Genomic DNA, 24218 nt, shown 5'->3' with positions numbered 1-24218 from the left:
TAAAATCTTTACTGAAGCTGAGTTTACCTCTTTCTTCTGTGGTGGGCTAGTGGCTTTAAATTCCCAAATATTAGGTTGGCACCCAGAGTATTTTAAATACTTTGATACTCTATCAATGAAAATATTAATATTTTAATGGATATTTCCTAGAAATTTTGCAATAAGAAATACTCTAAAAATTAGAACACATTGCACATACTGTCTTTTTGTAGGTGCTAAATATTGTTTATTTGATATCATTCACAAATCACATTGGAATATCTTTATTAATTAAAAGGTGATTCTAATTCTTCATGGAATTTTAATATAGTCAAGAGCACAAAAAACCCAAACAAACAAACAAACAAACAAACAACACAATGCTACCTTATGCCCAGCTCTTACATTGAAACACACTGATGCATAAAAAAGGAAAAGTTAATCTTGCTCTGTTGAATGAGACAATGAAAAGACCTTTCTAATGCTTAAATATATTTATATAATCAGTTACATTAATCTAAATATAAAATCAATTTCCTATAGTTTGTGACATGACATTCACCATCTTGGGAGAAAATGGAGCGTTATTCATTCAACTTGGTTTTCAGTCAAATCATATCTTTAGAAAATAAAGCTGTTTCACTTGCTAAATCAAAAGTAATATCAATTTTTAAAAATTCAGTCATACCTGTTTAAGCCCTGTTTTCAGTTTAAAGACTAAGGTGTGTCTCACCCAAGTCATGGTCTTTACATTACTTTTTATGCATGTAAAGTCCAGACAATGAATAAAAATGACAGATTCCTCCATGACTTTCGCTTGTGGTGTTGAAGAAGAGTACTGAATATCCCATGGACTGCCAAAACAACAAGCAGGCCTCTTTTGGAGGAAATGCAACCAGGATCTCCTTAGACTCAAAGATGGTGGAACTTTGCCAGTCTTTGGAAGGAAGCATCATTCTGGAAAAATAGAGAGTTAGAGAAATACAGGAAAACCCCCAACAAGATAGATTGAACAATGACTGTAACAGTGTGCTTGAGCACATCATAGATGTGCGCATGGCACAGGATAGGGCAAGTTTCAGATCTGCTGTGCGTAGGGTCACTATAAGTCACAGACTTAACAGCAGCAACAACAGCAATCTTATTCCATTCAGGACTGTGCAAAAAAATAATCTACCAGTTCTCCATTATCCTGATTCTGGTATATGAAACACATTTAAATATTCCACCAGTGTGTCTTCTCATCAGGCACTTCATATTTTATTGACATTTATGTGGTAGAACCCAGGGGTTTGGCCAGTCTCTCACCAAGGCCAACTTTGCAGATTTGATCCAGGGTTTGTTTTGTTTGGTTGTTTTGTTTTTACTTGCCTCCCTTTTCCACTGTGTGGCACTGGACACACTTCTGATTAAAACCTTCTTTCCCTTGTCAACATCACCCATTTTTAGTTTATATTCTCACTGTGCATAGTATGAAGGTCACTACTCTCTATCTCTTGTGGGAATGCTGGTGGCCTAATAGGAAAGGTTTGTGTTACCAGTGGAAAGGCATATGGGCTGAGTCCACCAGCTATTTCATGGGAGAAAATGGATAATCTCCTCCTGTGTGATTTGCAGCCTCTGAAAATCCATGGGAGGGTTAGCTATGATTGGGTTCTGACCTAACACTACATAACAATCACAATAACTCAAATATTAGACTTTCCACCTTACCACACTCTGTAATTTTTAATTTTTTTTCTGTATTGATTTCTTTTTCTTTGTATAGAGCAAGTATGTCTATATTGCAAATTTCCCTGTATAATGAGAATGAAGCAACTTAGTTAGAAAGTATGGTGTCTAAATGCAATCTTGACTTATGGAATTGAAACAAATTTTACTTGCTTTCGCTTTAGCTTTTTTCATATTTAGTTCACGTGCTACATTCACTCCCTTTTGTGATCATTATTACAGATTGTTTATTTTCTAAAGCAAATCCCTGATAAGTTGTTGAAATGCTTCATTTCAGAAAGTTATATACGGTGAAGCATGCTCTAAATGGAAAAGTTGAATTACACTGCTGCTTATGTAACTTTTCAAAAAATTGAGTTTTACTTCCATTACCTGTTTTATGAATAATTATATTAAAATAATTTGGTAATATCTTTGGTCTTGTTGTTGAGTACCTTTGAGTCAGAAATGACCCTCTAACTGACCCTCTAGCAGGTTTTCAGAGGTACTTAAACACACGAGAGGAGATTGCCCATCTGTCTCCAGTGGAGTAGCTGGTGGATTCGAACCTTGTGCTTTTGGGATTGCGATGTAGGAGTTCAGCTGGCAACCCAAAGGCATGTGGTGTGTATTCACCAACTGCTCCTCTCATGTGATTTATAAACCTCTGGAAGGTCATCTGTGAGTCCGTTCCAGCTTGACAGCACATAACAACAACAATTACTGATATGCATGAACTGATTACCATCAAATCAGAACTGACTCATAGCTAACCTTCCCTTGAGTTTTGACAGAGAATAAATTTCAGGGAAAGGGATTGCCTATCTTTCTGCCACAGAGCAGCTGGTAGATGCGAACTAGTTGCCTTTTCATTGGCAGTGCAACTCCTCACCACTAGGTCACCGAAACTCCTTGACTGACTATAGTAGTGTGCTTTTAAAATATTTTTTTAAAATATTCTTTATTCAATATCATTATCTTAAAAATCCTAACACCATTTCAGTCTACATTTCATTCATTCTCTACCAAGATATGTATCTGTATTACAATTTACTTAACAATGAGGGGGACATTGGCACTGCTGGGATTGAAGGTTTTCCTTCAAGGATCCACTCTCAGAAAAACAGGAGCCTCTCTGATTTCTGTGCAGCACCAGCTTCCTGGAGGGGCCCTGTGTCCACAGCTGTGACCCAACAGCAGCTGAGGCTGTAATGTTCAGGCCGCCAGGCAACTGAGAACACTTCCCATGATTCATGTGATGATGATGTCTTGTCATGCCTGAGGTGGTGACAATTACACAGCAAGTCTCTATTTTTGCAGTTTTATTTCAGATCTGACCAGTGATTCCTGAATGTACAAATTAAAAATAGCTTTAAGTACCCAGAAATTCCATCCTCTGTGTTCATAGAGATAATTATCAGCTTTTTACTTTCTTTCTTCATACTTTTAAATATTTTTTTTCCAGAATCACTTGAATGTGTTTAGGAAAGTTTCATACTTTAAAACAAAGCAAAAAAAAGAATAAATCTACAAGAGTGTTACTTTACATTGTGGTAGAAGAAAGATATACTGACATTTATCTTTTTACATCCAGAAAAAATTATTATCCAGTTGTTGTTATGTGCCGTCGAGTGGCTTGTGACTCATAGCAACCCTGTGTATAAGAGTCCAAAACCCTGCTCTATCCTATTCCAATCTTATTGTCTTTGACACACTTACCCCCATTGCCCCAGTAACTGAATTAATCCATCTCATTGAGGGTGTTTCTTTCCTGCGCTGTCCCTCCACCCTCCCAAGCATGATGTCCCTCTCCAAGGACCAGTCCCTCCTTGTAACATGTCCAAATTATGTCAGACGAAGCTTCAGAATCCTTGCCTCCAAGGAGCAGCCTGCTTTCACCCTCTCCAGGACTAACCTCTTTGTTCTCTTAGCAGTCCATGGTATATCCAACACTCTTGTCCAGCACCTCAGCTCAAAGGCATTAATTTTCTCTTATCCAGTAGAGAAAATAAAATTATTTCTAAACACACAATAATGATGATTTCTTAGGAAGTGTTCAATTTCATTGTTTTAGTGATATTCTCAACTCTCATTACCATCCAGTTGGAACTTGGACCATAGCTGACCCTCCAGTGAATTTTTCAAGGCAGTAAATCCCACAGAAGGGTATTGCCTACCTATCTCCCACAGAGCTGCTGGTGGATTTGAACCACCAGAGAAGTGCTGCCTTGTTCTTGGACTATGGGCAACTCTCTATGGACTATGTCGCCAGATATATTTTATATAGAAGATTCATAACCTTTACAAGTAAATCTGTAGAAATCCATGTAAATGGGTTTAGCTTTTAAAAGTTCACGGATAGGATTACATACATTTAATCTAATTTACTTTAATGTTTCCATGCTTGCTCTACACTGCTCTTTGGTATTGTCATTATTGGGATTATGTGTGAAGCCTAGAAAAAGTAGCAGAGTGAAAGACGTGGAAGGCAGAAATGCATTATAAAAAAGACTTTTCCCTCCCTCAGGTTATGAGCTAGAAACAACTCCGTTCTTCTTATGTTTGAACCCAGCTCCACCCTAAGAACGATTGTTGGGATGCCAGGATCGTGTACAGTTAGGCACTACCACTAACAGATACCAGGAATGTGTCTTGAAAGCCAGCAAAGCCCAAATGGGAAACAGCTTGTGTACCTTCTTCACCGATTGCCAGGGTCGACCTTTGCTTCCTTCCAAATGCTTTCTTCTCCTTTCTTCTAAATTTCAAGGCAAGTTACTTTTTTAGTAGAAGATTCTGAGATCAGTACCTCAAAGTTCAAGAAAAGAAACGATGACGACTTCTGCAGTTGATAATCCCACCCAGGAATGGTGTAGCTGTTGTGTGTGAAAGACAAAATGCCCACATTCATGACTTCTGAGTCAAGAGGTAATTGAAAGTTTTGTTAGTTAATTTCATCTTGCTAAAAGCTCACTGATATATTTTTTCCTGATTTTTTAATACTAAGTCTGAATGTGGCTGTGTCTTCCTCCTTTCTTTATCAAGAAACTATATTTATGAGTGAGAAGTAGCAATTTCTTTGCCACCTTATATGTCACTATATCCTTCCTAGAGAATTCTAGTGTTCTAGTAGGGGTAAGGATTTGTGCTGCCAAACCAAAGGTATGCAGATCAAATCCACTACCTTCTCCTTATGCGGGTCAGCTATGAGTTGGTACTGACTCCATGGTACTTAATAACAACAATGGCTTCATAATAGTGTTACTACTATTAGCTGCCATGAAGTCAGAACATGTGTTCAGAGAACATTTTCAGAGACGTTCTTGTCTATAATCGTTGAGTTGTGGTGCTAGGGAAGAGTATTGAACATACGATGAACTGCTAAGAAAACAAACAGGTCTATCTTATAATAGTGAAACCAGGCTGCACCTTGGAGGCAGGGATTTTATTTTTCATTTTCTACTAGTTTATTTAGAAAATTCTAAGACATTGTTTTTAAGAGCAAATTCTTTCAGTTTCACCCTGCCCCTATCAATTTGTACAACACCATGATTAATCCCCCCCACCTCTTACACATCCTCATCCCTCTACTTCCACCCTCTCACACCACTCTTAGATCCTGATATTCATTCTACAATAATGGTTTTATACAATATTTATCCTTGTGGGACTGAGTTAGTTCATTCTGAATAATGCTGTCCAGTTCCTCCCAAGTTAAGGTAATAGTTTACAAAATCATTGCTCTTGTGTGCTGCATAGTATTCCACTGTGTGAATGTGCCATAATTTCTCAACCCATTTGTTTGTGGTTTGACATCATATGGGCTATTGCCATGTTCTTGTGATGGTAAATAATGCTACTATGAGAATTGGTGTACAACTCTCCTTTTGTGCCTGAGTTCCCATTTCCTCAGGGTATATTCCAAGTAGTGGAATAGCTGGACCATATGGAAGTTCTATGTTCAGCGTTTTGAGGAAATGTCAAACTGCCTTCCAGAGTGGTTGTACCATTTTATAATCCCATCAACAATGTATGCATTCCTTTCTCGCCACATCCTCTCCAACATTTATTATTTGCTGCTCTGTTAAACTTTGCCACTGTTTCTGGAGTGAGATGGTAACTCATTGTGGTTTTGATTTGCATCTCTCTTATTGCCAGTGATTTGGAGCATTTCTTCACGTGTCTGTTTGCCATTTGAATATCGCCCTCTGTAGAAATTCTTTCCATGCCTTTAGATCATTTTGTAGTTGGGTTATAAGTCTTTTTCTTATGGAGGCCCAGGAGTATTCTGTAAACTTTCATTATACTTGTCTGAGGTGGTATTACCAAATGTTTGTTCTCAGTCTGTAGGTTTTCTGTAGGAGGCAAGGATTTTGAAGCTCTGTCTCACATACTCTGGGTATGTTGGAAAAAAGGGACCAGTCCTTGGAGAAGGACATCATGTTTAGAAGGATGGAGGAACAACACAAGATAGGAAGAGCCTGGATTGGATAGATTGACTCAGAGACTAGGGTAATGGGGGTAGGCATGTCACAGACAATGAAATTTGCTCAGGATAGAGCGGGGTTCAGAGCTGTCATACATAGGGTCGCTATGAGTTGCAGGTCACTTGACAGCACGTAACAACAACAATCTTAACTGAAGCTGATTTCCAGACCTTTTTTTGCAGATTTGCTGGTTGACTTTCAATTGCCAGCCCTTGGATTAGCAGTCAGTTTCAAACTGCCTGCACCACCTGGGCTACTTCATAGTAGGTTAACATTTATCCCCTACAGACTTGCACTTTAGTTATCTGATGAATTACAATCAGTAGACATTAGTGAGCTTCAAAATGAATCCTCTGAGCCCATGTAGCCATGATAGGAATCTTCTTCAATGTAAATTTTTATGTGTGTAGGATACTGGATTTTTGTTTTATTTTTCTTTCATTCAAAATTCAATGGGAAAAATGTTTGAGCTACAAAAGTACACCTATGCCTACTTTTTCCCCCCTCCAGTATCTGTTTTGATTTATTATTAATTTAGTCTGTGGCCCAGTTTTATTTCTCTCCAATAAAAATATGTTAAACTGATACTGGCTGCAAGTCTTTCAAATTTATCATTTATTTCCTAAGGCTAGATTTTTAGCAGGATGAGAAGGCTCATTTTGTGAAGGGATTTTTTTTAGTGGTGTCCTTACTCAGCAGATGAGAATTTTCAAAGCAGAGAAGAGGTATAATTAACCAGTGGTATTCTCCAAAATGGATTTTTAAAAATACAGAAAAGAGAGTTGGGAGACAGAAGCCTTGGTTTGGAGATTTGGTGTGAACTGAGGTGCTGGCTTGTGGATATGATTTAAAGGTTTCTTCTGCAGCTAGGAATGACACAAAGGAAATCATGTTGTGATGTGGAGCTGTAGCTCTGCATCTGCTCTCACTTCCTGCAATATCAGTAGAAAGAACTTGCCATTTTGTACTAAAATCAGATTCAGAAGTCTGAAAAATAATGACTCTTCTATTATATTTTGAACTCAAGTTGCAAGAGGTCTCTTTTGCTGCATTTAAGTTCAGGAAAATCCTTTTTTTTTTTTTTTTTACTTGTAGACATTCCTAGGGTGTATAATTAAAGGAAAGTAAAATGCATCAGGTTGTGTTTTAAAGAGAAGAATGGCATTCTGTTACATAAAGATCTTTGAATTTATTTCCATTTCTTGAGAGGCAGGACCAAATGAAAATAATGATTGTCATATATACAGTAAAAAATATTTATCTTCTACATCTTTCAGTAAGTTGGACTTCATTAGTTTAAACGTGTGCATGTGTGTCTGGTTAGGGGGGTAGGTGTGTCAGAGTCAATGAGATTGACTCAGGACAGGGCAGGGGTCAGAGCTATTGTACAGAGGTTTATGTTGAGTCCAAGGCAACTCAATGGCACATAACAACAACAACCTTAGAGTCTAAATATCTCTTTACTCTTTATAAAAGTTAATGTGCCCAGTAAAATATGCTCAAGTTGTCTTGATGATTTGCATGCTTGATTTTACATTCCTCACTGGATGAAAACCATACTTCATTCCTTTTCTCTTCCAAGCAAAGTTATAAGGTAACTAAATCACTCAAGTATAGGACTCCAGCTAGTACAAACCTTGATTGGAATTCTGACTCCACCGCTCACTCCAAACACCATTTGGGTTAATTATTCTCATCTCTTAAATAATACTAGCAGCTTCCTCACAGGATTATTAGGTTTAACGGAGATAATTTTCATGACGCTCCCCCCACCCATCTGTCACCTAAGACAAGTGTTTGCTTGAGTTGTTAGTTCCCCCAGTTTTCTGCCTGCCTCTTCCCTTCTCGTCCTTATAATCTGACCTCTAAATAATGCATACTTAATTGAAGAAACATTAACATGATTCCCAGATCCCTTTGTTACTGAATTAACTCAGCAGTGGCCGTGACCTTCCATCTCCAGTCTTTTCCCTTCATTAATCCCCGCCTATACCCCTTCCTCACGTGAATGCACCAGGATACCATGTGAACTGTGAAAGCAGCCATGCACGTGAGCGATTCTATCAGCATTCCAGCTGACTTGGTTCTGTCTCAAAAGACCAGACAGTGTTCTTGTTGCCCACAATGAGCTAACTCTGGCCATGTGGTGACTGCCATCAAGAACCCCTGCACAGAAGACAGCAGGTCAATAAAATCTTAAACCTTATTTATAGCCCGCTTAAAACAATGTGTTCTTCTGACTCCCAGGAATCCTTGAGAACACAGAAGGTAACTCATTAGTCCCAGTACTGACCAGAGCAATTAGAAGGAAGAAAAAGGAAGTAAAAATCTGGTCCCAATACTCAACAAGTTATAAAGCACTTTTTTGAAATGCATTATCCTATTTCTCTTTCACACCAATCTTAGATGTAAAAAAGTCGCTATTACTAAGAAATAGAAAGTTCTGATGGCCTAGTGGATAAGAAATTGTGCTGTCAATCCAAAGTCAGGTGGTCCATATCCATCCACTGCTCCAGGGTAGAAAGGTGAACAGTCTTCTCCTGTTCAGCTTACAGACTCTAAACCCACTAGAGGGTTAGCTATGAGTTGGCTGTGATTCAATGTTAATAAGTTGAGTTGAGTAAGAAATACACATTTTCTGGCTTAGGAACTCGTATATAAAAGGCTAGATACTTTACTCAAATTAAAGGCTAGTGAACAGTAATGATTGGGAATAGGGGAAAGGGAAGTGGCTCAAGGATGAGAATAATGTCCTGTTAATGAAATGAATCTGAGCTTAAAAAGGAAACAAAACAGAAAGCATTCAAACGCATTGCCATCCTGTTGGAACCAACTCAGAGCGAATTCTCCAGTGACTTTTCTGAGGCTGTAAAAAGAATTGCCTATCTTTCTCCCTCTGAGATGTTAATGTGTTTGAACATCATAAGAATAGGCTTTTAGTTAGCACACCTCCCCATGGATCTGAATTTTAGTAAACAACAATTTACCTTTAGGCGAAAAACAAAACACCAAAACAACCCACAGTATACTTGCAGATGTACAATTGTTCCTTCTGCATTTGTTATCAACATATGAGAACTAAAACCTATAGAAGCGCTATAAGAAACATGTTTATATATGCTTATAGCATAGGCATATATATGCATTTGCATTTTATATGAGAATAAACTTCTTGAAGACACTCTAAAATTAAAATGTACACAAGTCAATACTGCACTTGATAAAAATCAAGAACTTTTGTCAGAGAGTTAATTGATTCTTCTGATCAACTCTGAAGTACATGTATCTTTGCTATTTGTTTTAACATGGAGATTTTACTCAATCCCTGTATGTGCACATAACAATATTTCTTTACTGTGAATTAGCTTATAGAACAGAAATCAATTATTTATCTCTTAACAGATTGATTTTTAGATTTGACAAATGCTTTCAAAGATTCTTCTTTAAGCTTTGTTACCTGGAATAGATGAGCAAAACCTTTTTTTTTTTTTTTTTTTGGCTTGAGAACACTGGGCAATGAGAATAGCTGCACTGAAGTCTCTCTGTGCGCCAGTGTCTCTGTGTGAAAGAGTGGGAGGGATACACATGCACATGCAGGCATAGAAGAAGAGGAGAGGGAGAGACCCAGAGAGTGTGTTGTTTAGTGAGCGCCTCTGGGTTAGCAAATTGGCCCGCTGCCGTTTGGGGATTCTCAGATTTACAGCTTCCCTGACCTCCTATTGTCCCGGCTCTGATTTATGAAGTCCAGATTCTCTTGAAAAACAAGGTCCCTGGAATTTAGGGTCTTTCCTTGATAACCTACCTTCGCCACCCCCCCTCCCCCCCCAGCCCACACTTTCTCGCCTGTGCTCACCTTGTGGTGACCTTGCAGGTCTCAGCATTTTACCTGAGGTCATAGCTGGAAACCCATTTGGAGCTGGGGAGAGAGCTGCTGGTGGTTTCCATTCCTGGGGGATGGAGTCATGGGAGAAACTGCTGCTCTGTTCGCAAACAGTGGGACCTGAATCAGGCTCCAGTGTGCTTTAAGCGGCTCAGGACAGAGCAGCTGCTCTGCGGACCAGCCAGCAAGCGCAGCCTGCATTTGTCACTGGCCACTGAAGTGTGTGTTTGTGCAAGGTGAGAGCTGGTGCTTTGCTCGTTCACTTGGAGACACATTGCCAGGTACTGCTCTTGGTTGTGCTTGATAATGTGGGGATTTGCTATGTTATCACAAATTCAGGACCTACACTGTATGTGCTTTCACGTGTACTCCTATTTTCAGTGGGGATCCATCCAGCCCTTCCCCATGTCAAAACTGTGGCAACTAATTGAACATGTGCTGGCTGTTCTTCCGTGGTGAAATACGGTCATTATTGTGCGGTTTCTTGAAATCTCTCAGTAATTGCTGCTGCCAGATGATACAGTTATTCCATGTACCGAATTCCAGTTTTGAATTGAAGGCACATGTGAATTGTCTTAGACTTGAATTTCTTTTCTTTTTTTTTTTTAAGTCCTTGCTGTGGTGTGTTCTCTGCTTTCCTTAAGTTATTGTGGTTGGAACTTTGGAGAGAGTGCCTTGGAGACTGATCTGGAGATAAAAGTCACCCACGTGTTCTTTCTGTGCTTTTGCGTGCCAAAATGAAAACTTCTCAGCCATTTTTTGCCAGTTTATTAAGTGTATGAAGCATATGTGCATGTGTTTTAAGATAACTCTGAAAACCAAAAGGATACCAAGTAATAGTTTGCTTTCTTGTAATGATTCATTCAATTTATAAAGATGTTTTATTAGCATACTGAAACTTTGTAACTTCACATTCTGTGCATATAAAGACAGTACAACTACTGTGTGCACTTGTGAAGGTCCTTACCTGGAGGACATAGGAATCAAAGCATGTCCTTTGTTAAACAGACTGTCTTTAATCTTGCACCAGTACTGTGTGCTAACAGCTTAACTGAGCCTATAAAATATATGTAGGAAATACATCATATTGTTATGCAGAAATAACAAAAATATTTTGTAGTCATAAAAAATATTCTAAGATATGGAAAAAGATTGGAATTTGAGAGTGCATAAGTGGATTTATAATACATTAAAAACAACAAAACACAAACTACCAGATTTGAAATGAGAGAAAACATATTAAGATAAGAAATTGGAAAGTAATACTAAAAAGTACTTCAACTGTTCTAATTTTTATGTGCAAAAAAACCAGCAGCATGGTTAAGGAAATTCAGAGTTAGTGAAAGAAAGCCAAGAGGAAATTCTTAAAAGTCTTTTCCACCTGTGGAATATAATACTTTGCCTTGATTTAGTTGAAATTTGTTCCTGAGACTAATAAAATTAAAATGGAAATAGAAATATTAATATAATTTTTATTTCAAATGGGTCTCTGTTTGGATAGACACTAGTCGCATAGTCCACTGCACTACTGTGCTGTGATGCAAAGGCAATGCATCTCCAGTGGTTCAAGACCACTAGCAGATGGGCTCACTCCTCTTACTAGGATGTTCAGTGTTGGAAACCCAATAGAGGGTTACTAGGGTCAGAATCAACTTGATGGCAATTAGATAGATCAGAGAGATATGAACATAAATAAAGTAAAATTAATTATATAAAAACATAGTGAACATTTAAGTTATCCAAACATTAACAAATAGCATACAATATAAAAATTGGTCTTACTTTTGAATTATATCACTTTAAATTAAGACGCTAATACTCTATATTCTACATGCTAACCCTTCTACATGCACATGAACTATTAAGTTGCTTGTATACTCTTCCATCAGAGTGGCTTGTTTTCAGACTCTATTTGAGCTCCATGGAACGGTGAGCAGAAATGTTAGACTTTTTCATTGTCATGTTTTCCATGGGAGTTAAGAACTAACAGCAATAGTTTTATTTGACAGAGATGGAACTTGAGATGGACAGTTGGTCATTCCATGGTGGGACCTGTACTCTATTGGCTTCTCCAATTCCATGATCTAAAGTTTAGTTATTTTCCCAAAAGTCTTTAATTTATCTTTATCACCAGAAGTGAAAAGATGAGCTAAAGGGCTTCTAATATTATTGCTTTGAAAATGTGAGACTCTGGGTATCACTATGATGATTTAAACATACTTTGTTTAAATGGGAATTCTGTGTACCACCATGAAGAAATCTCATGGAGAATGGAAGTTTTACCATCTATTTGATGAACCACAGTCAGTGTAAACAACCGAGAGAAGCCTTGATAATATCTGTATTTATTCTTTAGATAACTAGCTTACTGCAACATGCAAGAGGTTTAAAAGGTTTAAGAGATTATAGGTGCTGACCTCAAAGTATATGCCAGTCTGTTCAAACACATTTCCCTCCATGCAGTTAAGCTCTCCTACTTAAGGGAAAAGATTAGTCTTTATTCATATATTTGATGAATGTCTTTTCTAAATGATTTTTCGAAAAACACCATGTTGTGTTCTTTTTCCCTCTCTTCCTTCTTTCAGGGCTAGTCTTTTATTCGAGACCATAAGCTTACTGATAAACCCTTAATTTACTGAACTCTTCCCCCCCCCCTTTTGACAGACAGTCTTTTCATCATGGGCAAGAAAGCAATTATGATTTATCAGCTGAGGGTAGGGGATGATTCACATCCCCTGAGATGAAGAGATCACTGCTCCATGTCTGAACAGGAGAGTGGGATAGTCAGTGGTGAAAAGTAGAATAAATGATTGTGTCTCAGAAACCTCATTTCTGTTACTCATACTTTCTTATCTATCTAGTCTGTGGAAACACAACCATAGTTTATACATGCTGATTTAATTACACTTTCATATTTTGTTTTGAAGCAGCTGACAGTGAAGAAAGGAAAGTTATACAGGTGTTCAGGTCTTTCATTCAAAGGGTCACTATGAGTTGTCTACAGCTCGATGGCATGTAATAACAACATAGAACTCTGTTGGCCTAGTGGATAGAAAGTTATGGTACCAAGCCAAAGGTTGGTGATTTTAATCTGTGCTCCTCAGGCCTGCTTTTAATTGTTTCTGGTCAAACATTCTTCTAAGTGGTATAGCACTGCTCTGTCCATTTGCTGTACAGAGGTAACTCGTGGTTGCCATGATGCTAAACACAGTGACACTGATATGTCAAATGAGATAATGGTTACCCCTGATGGACAGTGTTTATGGAGCTCCCAGATCAAAACAAACTCGGAAGCAAGAGTGGCATCCACTTCCAAAATAGCTTGCTTCCAGAAACTCTACGAACGTGGAGAAACGAAGAAAGTTATACATGTGTTCAGGTCTTTTGTTCTTAGGGTCGCTATGCGTCGTCTAAGGCTAAATGGCACTTAACAACAACACCACATTCTTTCAAATAGTATTAAATAGGTTTTTGTGTGTATGGCATTGCCTTCAAACAATATCAGTAATTTTTATTCTCCTTACTTTTGCCATTAAGTTCTATTCTGCTCTTTTCTCCCCCTTGCTTTTGAGTCATTTGTGTGTAACTCATCACTGACCCTCCACTGGTTAAACCACATGAGAGGAGATTGTTCATATTTCTCTGTGGAGTCACCGGTGGATTTGAACCATCAAGGAAGTGGGGCCATATCAGTACATCTCACTATCAACTACACCATGAAAGTTCTCTGTTCTGCCTACTGACACCACCCAAAGATGTTTCTCTTTTGCAGTACATCTCACTATCAACTACACCATGAAAGTTCTCTGTTCTGCCTACTGACACCACCCAAAGATGTTTCTCTTTTGCTCATTAATGGAGTCAGACTCCATCTGTGGGTTTCCATTTCTGTAAATCTCCCCAGAGAAGATTGTCTGTCTTTCTCTCACAGAGCAGCTGGTGGATTTAAACTACCTAAGAAGCACAACCTTTGATTATCAGCACATCTTATTAAGGACTTGCCATTAGAGTTTTAAAGTAATATCAACTCAAATCCCTTGCCCATAAGTCACAACTGACTCACAGTTGACCCTCCAATGGGTTTTCAGAGGCTCTACACAGGAGTGGCATCCACTTCCTGAACAAAATGCCTCTGGGAACTCTATGAGCTTTGAGAAACGATAGTTATAGAAAGGCTTCAGGTCTTTTGTTTGTAGGATCGTTGTGAGTTGTGCTCGACTCAACGGCAAACAGCAACTGCAACAACAACACGGGAGTAGATTCCCCATCTCATGGACCTCTCCGGAGTGCTGAAGAGCAACGATGTCAGTCTAGATACAAAGGTGAACCTAATCCAGGCCATTGTCTTCTCATTTGCTTGTTATTCTTCAGAGAATTGGACAATGACTAAGGATGACAGAAGAAGAATAGATGCCTTTGAGTTGTGGTGCTGGAGAAGAGTCTTGAACATACCATGGACTGCCAAGAAAACAAATCAGTCTGTCTTGGAGAGGGTGAAACCAAGTCTTTCCTTGGAGGCTGAGATTTTGAAGCTCCACCTCACTTCCTTTGGGCATATGGCCTGGAGAGATTGATCCTTGGAGAAGAATATCATGCTTAGAAGGATTAACAGGCAGTGCAGGAGAGGGAAATCCCAGATGAGATGGGTTGATACAGTAACTGGGGCGATGGGGGTTGATGTCTTAGTGAGACTGGCTCAGGACAAGGAGGGGTTCAGAGCTACTGTACGTAGGGTTGCTATACATTGCAGGTGACTCAATGGTACATATCAACAATAACATACTATGGCAGGTTTGGAAGCAAGAGTGGCATCCACTTCCTAAACAACATGCCTCCAGAAACTATGAACTTTAATAAATGTCAATAGCTGTAGAGGGGCTTCAGGCCTTTTGTTCATAGGATCTCTATGAGTTGTGTTTGACTTGAAGGCAGTCAAAAATCAACAACTCTTATGAAGCCACTTGCAGATTCAAACTACCAGAGAGAATCCACTTTTGCCTTTGCAGCATGACTCCCCACAGTCTAGCCCCTAAAATAGTGTAGATTCAGGTAAAGGAATGAGCACTCACTCACAATTTTAGACTCTCACATCAGGAAGGCAAGGTGTGAGATTTGGCCATACCTGGTCTAAATGTTGTTCTGGGACAATGAAGTCCTGACAGTCACTGGACTTATTAGTGGACCACTGGCCTGTGAAGACTTGGCAGCTGTAGTCAGAGCAATTGGCAGAAAAAAAAATCCATGTTGGAAACAGGAACTGTGGATATTTTCTGCAAGTCTGCTCGAGATGTCTGCCTCATTGAGCTTGAATCCACGGGTCACTTTTAAGGAAATGAACTGAGTTGCTAGCCTGTTGCTAGCAGATGAGTCCAGATGTTAACTGCCTGTTCTCTTCAGGAGGCATCTACTATACAAACTTATCTCAAATGCGTGCTTTTTATAGCTAATAAGATTCCTGGGTTATGAACATTTAAATTATCTCTACTAGGCTTGACTTCAAACCTGATTCCAATATCTAACCTAAATCTTCTTTCATTTCTGCCCCATACTACATATATCAAAAATACTATTAACAAAATAAACACATATGACAATGTAATAAACAATTCTCATCAATATGAATTCATTTAAACAGTTCCATATAATACAATTACAGCTTCCAAATATTCCACATATTTCTAATGGCCAAAAACTATCGATGTGAAATTTATTACAGTTCCCTATTATAGATTTCTTTTACCTTAAGGGAATTCCCAAGAAAACTACTCAAATATGTTCCAATCAATGATAAAGGATTTTTTTTTTCTATGCTGTCTCCTGGTAGATTATTTTCAGGTCAGCATGCTTTGAATATTTTGTTGATAAAGTACAAATAGTTTACAAGTTGCTTTTGTCACTTCTATTCTCTCAAGGGATAGGGTTTCACTCAACTGATAATTCTTTTCAGAATATGCCATGAAGAAGGTTTTTTTTTCAAATTTTCTTTCTAGATTTACTTGTGTAAAGAATGTGTGGATCATAAGAAATTGTGACTGACGCTGAGATGAATGGGAATCCCAGAATACTTGATCGTTCTATTGTGAAACCTGTACTTGGATCAGGAGGCAGTCATCAGAACAGAGCAAGGAAACACTGGATGGTTCAAAATTGGGAAGGGCTTATACCAGGGATGTGTCCTATCTCTATACTTTTTCAACCTCTATGTAGGACAGATTATCTGGGAGGCTGGACTGTATCAGGAGAAATGTCAAGATTTGTGGAAGATCTATCAACAGTCTGCATTATGCAGATGACACAACCCTGCTTGCGGAAAGTGAGGAGGACCTGAAGTGCTTGCTGCAGAGGGTCAAGGAGTGCAGTGGATTGAGGCTCAATGTCAAGAAGACAAAGATTCTCACCACTGGGCCAACTGGCAACATCAGGATGGATGGTGAAGAAATTGAGATTGTTCACAGCTTTAGTTTGCTTGGCTCCATAGTCAACAGTCTTGGCACCAGTAGCCAGGAAATTAAAAGGCGCATTGCCATGTGAAAGTCTGCTGTTAGGGACCTCTCCAAAGCACTGAAGAGAATGGTGTCTCTCTGGAGACTAAGGTGTGTTTGATACAGGCCACGGTCTTTGCAATCACTTTTTATGCATCAGAGAGTTGGACAATGACCAAGGAGGACAGAAGGAAAATTGATGCCTTTGAGTTGTGGTGCTAGAGAAGCGTATTAAGAGTACCATGGACTGCTAGGAAAACAAACAGATTCATCCTGTAAAGGGTTAAACCAGGTGGCTCCTTGGAGGCAAGGATTCTGAGGCTCTGTCTGACATACTTTGGACATGTTGTAAGGAGAGACCGGTGCTTGGAGAAGGACACTTGGGAGGGTGGAGGGACAGCGCAGGAGGGGAAGGCCCTCTATGAGGTGGATTGATTCAGTGACTGGGATAGTAGGGATGGGAGTGTCAGAGACAGTGCGATTGGCACAGGATAGAGCAGAGTTTAGGGCTGTTGTACATAGGGTCACTATGGGTCGCAAGCAACTTGACGGGCACATAACAAAAACAAAAACAAGGACTAACTATGCAAACAGGAATTGTTTATACTGTCATTTTGCCAAGTATGGTGCTTACCTATTTAGTTCAAAATAAATACCAATTTCTTGACTCCACAGATCCATTAAGATATCAGATAAAATTTTTTTGTTTGTTTATTTATTTGCTTTTACTTTACAATTTGTTTAGATCAAAGCTGTCAAATAACAGAAGGGTTGAAGTCACTAGATCTGCTTTATAATACGAATTGACAGAATTTTTCTTACTTGTGATACATCACTATATTTTATTTCATTGAATCGATTAATAAATCCTTGGAGCTCTGGTGGCCTAGTGGGTAAGGAAATTTGCTACCAATACCAAGATTGGAGGTCTGAATCTACCACCCACTCCAGAGGGTATAGGTGAGCAGTCTCCTCTTGTATGATTTACAAGCTCAGAAAACTTGCTGGAGGTTTAGCTATGAGGCAGTTTTACTTGAAAGCGCATACCAACAGCATTTATAGTCTTTCCACGACAGGTTTCTGGTAAAAACTATGCTGGATTCTTTAACATAATTGTCGTTTTTCAGGTTTACTAGTCCCCTTTGGATATGACCAATATTCTAGCACACAATAGCTACTTAATAATTGATAAGTGAATTAATAAGTCAATCAAAGTTATTTGGAAAATATTCTCTAAGATTCCTAAGACAATTTGATTCTAAGCTTTCCTAACTGGATTTTCATATTAACAAAATTTTAAAAATAGGAGTAAAATATGTTGATTATTGTGCTAAGATAGAAGCTGAACCTTCTATCACTTAAGAGTATCTGTGACTAGCCATGCCCTTTAAGCAAACATAAAATGTTGGAAAGGACGTTGCATGGATGGAATAGCAATTCAATATTCTGCTGAACTAGCAAAACCAGCATGTAGAATGTTCATACTCATAGAATCAGCAGCAATGTATGCGGAATCAAAGGATATTTAAATAATTCAACGGAATAATTAATGTATCAAATTAATATATAGTAATGTCTGCTCTCCATATTAAAAAAAGATCACAAAATTCCTTTTCTTTTCTTTCTTTTTTTTTTTTAACATTTAAGGTAGGTGAAACATGCATGTTTTAACAGAATGGAAGGGAGTTCTTGTGGCCTACTGGTAAGAAGCTGCACTGGAATTGTAAAGGCATGTGGTTTGAATCTATCAGTTGCTTCTCTGGAGAAGGATGGAAAAACTCCTATTGTGTGATTTACTGCCTCTCAAAAGCTGTTGGAGGATCAGCTATGGGTCTCGGTGGCCTAATGATAAGAAGTTGTCCTGCCAGCCCAAAGGCAGGCAGTTCAAATGCACTGGCTGCTCCATAGTACAAAGATAGTTTCTTCTCATACAATGTATGTATGTTGTTGTTGTTGTTATGTGCCATCAAGTCGCTTGCGATTCATAGCATACCTATGTACAAGAGCTCTAAACGCCATTCTATCCTGTGCCAACCTCACTGTCTCAGACACACTCATTCCCACCACCCCAATCACAGAATCGATCCATCTCATCAAGAGTCTTCCTCTCCTGCACTGCCCTTCCACTCTCCCAAACATGATGTGTCTCTCCAAGGACCAGTCCCTCCTTGCAACATGCCCAAAGTATGTCAGATGAAGCTTCAGAATCCTTGACTCTAAGGAGCATTCTGGCTTCACCCTCTCCAGGACGAACCTGTTTGTTCTCCTAGCAGTCCGTGGTATATTCAACACTCTTCTCCAGCACCACAGCTCAAAGGCATCAATTCTCTTTCTATCATCCTTATTCACTGTCCAACTCTCCGATGCATAGCACGTAATTGCAAAGACACACCTTAGTCTCCAGCCTGACGTCATTGCTCTTCAGTACTCTTGAGAGATCCCTCAGAGATGACTTTCCCAGTGCAATTTGTCTCCTGATTTTCTGGCTGCTGTTACCAAGAGTGTTGACTGTGGAGCCAAGTAAACTAAAATTGCCATCTCAATCTCTTCACCATCCATACTGATGCTGCCAATTGGCCCAGTGGTGAGAATCTTTGTCTTCTTGATATTGAGCTTCAATCCATATTGAAGACTGCAGTCCTTGACTTTCTGCAGCAAGCACGTCAGGTCCTCCTCAGTTTCAGCAAGCAGCATTGTGTCATCAGCATAACGCGGGTTGTTGATGATTCTTCCACCAATCTTGATTCCACATTCCTCTTTGTATAGCCCAGAGTCTCGGATGATCTGTTCTGCATACAGATTGAAAAGGTATGGAGACAAAATACAGCCCTGATGGACCCCTTTCTTGATTTTGAACCATCCGATGTCTCCCTGCTCTGTTCTGACGACTGCCTCTTGGTCCAAGTATAGGTTTCGCATTAGCACGATCAAATGTTCTGGGATTCCCATTCTTCTCAGAGTAAGCCATAGCTTGTTGTGATCCACAGTCAAAAGCTTTGCATAGTCAGTGAAGCACAGATAGACATTCTGGTATTCTCTCTTTTCTGCCAAGATCCATCTAGCATTAGCTATAATATCCCTAGTACCACGACCTCTTCTAAATCCAGCCTGCACATCTGGCAGTTCTCTGTTGACATATTGTTCCAAATGTTTTTGGATAATTTTCAGCAGAATCTTGCTTGCATGTTATATCAATCATATTATTCTATAATTTCCACACTCTGTTGGGTCACCTTACTTTGTTGGGTTTTTTGTTTGTTTGTTTTTTTTAATGAGAAGAGATTTATTAAGGACCATACCTTATTTGGATCCTGACTTGAACACACTGGGAATCTTACCCCAACAGTATTTTACAATATTAAAAGGTCATTGCTAATTGTTTTAGGCGTGTTGATGGACTGTGGGTGCGGGGTCACCTTACTTTGGAATGGGAACAAATATCGATCTCTTCCTGTCAGTTGACCAGCTGGCTGTCCTTCAGGTTTCCTGGCACAACTTAGTGAGCACATCCAGGGCAGTGTCTGTTGAAATATATCAGTTGGTATGAAGTTAAGTCCTGGAGCCTTGTTTTTTGCCAATCCCTTCATAGCAACTTGAACTTCCTCTTTTATCACCATAGGTTCTTGCTCATATGTTATTTCATTAAATTCCTCTGTGTCAGCTAATTTCTTCTGATACAGTGATTCTGTGCACTCCTTCGATCTTCTTTTTGTACATCCTGGATCATTAAACATTCTATCCAAACTATCTTTTGCCACCCGTGGCTTGAATGTGTTTTTCAACTCCTTCAACTTAAGAAATGCTGAGCTCGTCTGGCCCTTTTGATTTTCTGACTCCAGCTCTCTGCACATTTCATTATAGTGTCTTGCTTTGCCGTCCCGAGCTACCTTGTGAAATTTTCTGTTCAGCTCTTTGATTATCAATGCAATGAATAGCTTCTGAAAACCCACTGGAGAAGCAGCTAGGAGTTGATTTCCACTCAGTGATTAGAAATGAGTATTCAGTCCTTAGTTCTACTTACTATAATTCACTGTAAGAAATTGGTGTGTACAGTGGGACACTATGCTGCACTAAGGAGCAACGATTTTGTAAAATACTACACAATGTCGGAGAGTATAGAGAGCATTAGGCTGAGTGAAATAACTCAGTCTCATAAGGACAAATACTACATAATACCATTATTGTAGATACATAATTATAATTCATAAGATGTCTAAAAAGTGAAGTCAATGGGAACAAGGGAACTGAGGGTAAGGAAAGGAGGAAATCAATAGAATAAAAGAGTTTGATGGTCAAGGGATTGGGTGTGGGGAAAAGGAATTAGAAAATATCCTGAAAAGATGGTGAAATAGTAGGCGTAGATCAATGGTGATTAATTTTAAAAAATGTAATGTGAGTGATAATTTGAAACACAATGTGAGTAAAGGAATTTGTGAAATGTGATGTACATGAATGATACTCGTATACAAATTTTGTGTGTTAACCAATATAAAATTTTTTAAAAGTAAAAAAGAAAATAAATTAGCATATAATTTAAACTTTAAAGCATTGGGTAAAGAGAAATGCTTAAACCAAGGGTATTGGTTAATGTAGTTAATCATTTGGGGGACAAGAGTAAAGCTTATCTCTTATACTGAAATAAATGCCTGCTACCTACAAAGCTACTACATAGCTGTTATTGTTCTCTATCATCTAATTGGAACTGGCCCATAAGTAACCTTCCAGCAGATTTTGGGAGTTTTCAGAATTAATTGCACAGGAAATTTCTCCTCCTTTTCCTGAGAACCAGCTGGTGGATTTGAACCTCATGCCTTGGAGATTCAGCGCAGCTTCTTGCCACTAGACCAATTGCACTACCAATGCATATGAGTAAGAATGCCAATATAACATGTGAAACGGTTAGCACAGAATATGATATTCATGTGCTAATTTACATAGTACAGAAGTTAGCACACAAATGGTAGACTGAAGGGGAGCATCAGTGGAAAGCTTGTTTAGGATTTGTGGAGTCCTTCTTTCTTTCTTTCTTTTTTTTTACTTCCTGCTCCTGTGGCTAGTTTTTTTATCCTGGCGTTCCTCCCCTCACATAACCTGGCATACTGTCTCACACCATCACCTGACCTGGATAAAAGAAACACTTATGTCATTCACACAAGCTTTCCCAGGCTGGCAGGCTGTTTAAAGCAATGTGCAGTGTTTCTAGCAACAAGGGAAGGCAAATCACATAACTTCAAAAGCCTGCAAGCTTTGAAAAATCACAGAGACTTTCCTAGTAATATTTGGAATATCTGCTTTGTAAGTTTGTATAAACAGAGAAACCCAAAAATGTCTTCAAGTATTTTTTCCCTTCTTTTTGGTTTAACATTAATCGAAACTCAGAAGGTATAGGTAGCTTTTTTTTAAGGTGCAATAAATTGAATGGAGATGCTGAGAAATAATGTTAAATTTACTCATGCTAAAAACTAAAATAGGTTATCTAAAGTTCACTGGAAGTGTTTCAGAAGATGATTTAACTGTTGAGAACAGTATATATAAATTAACTACACAGACAATGGGGTCAACTGGAGCTGTATGGAAAACCACACAAAAAATCAGTGACCTTCGTTATTTAAATGTTGTAAGCTTCAGATTCTAATTAGTTTTAGCACAAGCCACATTTCTAATGGATAAATAGGTAGATATAGATTTTCCTGGTGATTTAGTAGATAAAGAGCTTCCCTGCCAGCACAGAGGCTCAAGTTTCAAAACCACTAGCAAGATGGGAGAAAATCCTGTTCCATGGGAGAAAGTTGGGGATTCTCCTCCAATGCAATTTAAGCTTCTGAAAACCCACTGGTGGGTCAGCTCAGAGTCCTTCCTGACTCTGTAACAATGACTTGATATAGATTATGGTAAATAGAAATTGATTTGTCTAGTGTAGGAAAGAGCTCTGGTAGCCTAGTGGCAAGAAACTGTGCTGCAATCCCAAAGGCACGTGGTTCAAGGCCCCAGCTGCTCTGTGGGAGAAGGATGAGCAATCTCCTCCCATGTGATTAACTGTCTCTGAAACTTGCTTGAGGGTCAGTTATGAGCTGTTTCCAACTGGATAGTACACAACAACAACAATAACAACACTGTAGAAGTAATCAATAAATTAGGCAGTTAAACTGGATATAGATTCTATAATACTTTGGCAAAGAGCATTACCATAATTTTCTGGTAATGAGTATTCATAGATCGGAGAAAGAGTAAATGTGGGTTAAGTATGAGACCATGGTGGAAAGAAGGAGGACTAACAAGAGAGAGATTTAAATCTCTCAAACAAAGAAAATATGATTATGTAGTATGTTATTATTTGATGGTAGCTTAATTTGATTCTGACTCTCCTGGTGACCCCACACCTTGAACATTAAGTGTCCAAGGCTGTAAATCTTAACAGGAACAACCTGTCCATCTTTTACCACAGAAGTGGTTAGTAGCCCATCACGAAGAGTCTTATGCCTAAAGGTCTTTACATGGTCAGAAACAATAAACAAACTAGAGTGGCCAGCCATCTATCAAGTTTCCCAGGCAGCATTTTCTCCCAAGAAGCAGCTGCTAGATTCAAACGACCACTGATTTTGCTATGTACCATCAAATGAGAACTGACTCATAGCTGACCCTCCAGTGGGTTTTCAGAGGCAGTACGATGCACAGGATAAGGTTACCCATCTTTGTCTCAGAGAGTGACTGGTGAATTTGAATTGCATGCCTTTGGATTAGTGTCACAACTCCTTACCACCAAACCACCAGAAGTCCCTACATAACCGTTGCTGTTATTAGTAGATGCTTTCAAGTTGCGTATAACTGATAGTGACCCCATGAATCACAGATCTGAACACTATCCTATTCTGTGCCATCCTCACAATCCTTGGCATACTTAGCCTATTGCTGCAATCACTGTGCCATTCCACCTGGTTATGAGTCTTTCTCTCTTTCACTGTCCCTCCACATTACTAAGTATAATGTCCCTCTCTGATGAATAGCCTCTCCTAGAAACACGTCCTTAGTATATGAGTTGAAGTTTTATTATCTTTGCCTCAAAGGAGCACTCTGGCTAAATCTTCTCCAAGACATATCTGTGTGTCAGGACACAGGATATTCAGCACTCTTTTCCAGCATCACAACTCAAAGGTATCAATTGTTCTGCCAATGGGATAATGGTCAAGTACTAGCATTAAAACTTCGAATCCTTGACTTTAATGAATCTCATATGCACGATGGCCTAGTAGGTAAGGATTAGTATGCCAATTCAAAGACAGACAGCTCAAATCCACTGATTACTTAATGGGAATAAGATGGATAATAAATATCTTTCTGTGTGGTTTCACTACCTCTGAGACCTGCTGGAAGCTCAACAAGGAGTTGATTCCCCACACAAGGCAATATGAAACAGAGCAAAAGGAAAAGTCCATCATATTGTGGAAGTAGTTTGTCTTTTTGTCTGCCTTAAGGCATGTTTAAATCATGTTTTGTATAAAGCTGATGGTTAGGAGCTCAATACATAGTCTTGAAAACAGATTACCTAATTTTTCATCTATAATCTCACGTGTAAGTCTAATTTTTCCCCTACTTGCATTCATTAAAAATTTAATAACTCTCAGCTGAAAAGCTTTCATTTTAGAAAGTTTTATTACAAAAAAATATTTTGAAAATAAAAGTAAT

The 24218-nt window shown here is 38.8% G+C and overlaps 1 protein-coding gene across 3 annotated transcripts in view; it reads left to right on the top strand.

Moving 5' to 3' along the window:
- Window positions 1–24218, top strand: part of ARHGAP24 (Rho GTPase activating protein 24) — a 654088-nt gene that overhangs the window by 411845 nt on the left and 218025 nt on the right. The window contains exon 1 of one of the 3 annotated variants that reach the window (XM_006885252.1): window positions 10213–10289. The exons of the other annotated variants lie outside the window; for them this stretch is intronic. The gene's annotated coding sequence lies outside the window, so the exon portion shown is untranslated. Of the gene's footprint in view, window positions 1–10212; window positions 10290–24218 lie in introns of those variants that run through there. 3 annotated transcript variants of the gene reach the window in all.

This window comes from Elephantulus edwardii, unplaced genomic scaffold (genome assembly GCF_000299155.1).
Source record: "Elephantulus edwardii isolate Elephantulus edwardi_28Jun2011 unplaced genomic scaffold, EleEdw1.0 scaffold00042, whole genome shotgun sequence".
Taxonomy (NCBI): domain Eukaryota; kingdom Metazoa; phylum Chordata; class Mammalia; order Macroscelidea; family Macroscelididae; genus Elephantulus; species Elephantulus edwardii.
The sequence above is the reverse complement of the archived record's forward strand: the minus strand, read 5'-3'. Positions and strand labels throughout refer to the sequence as shown.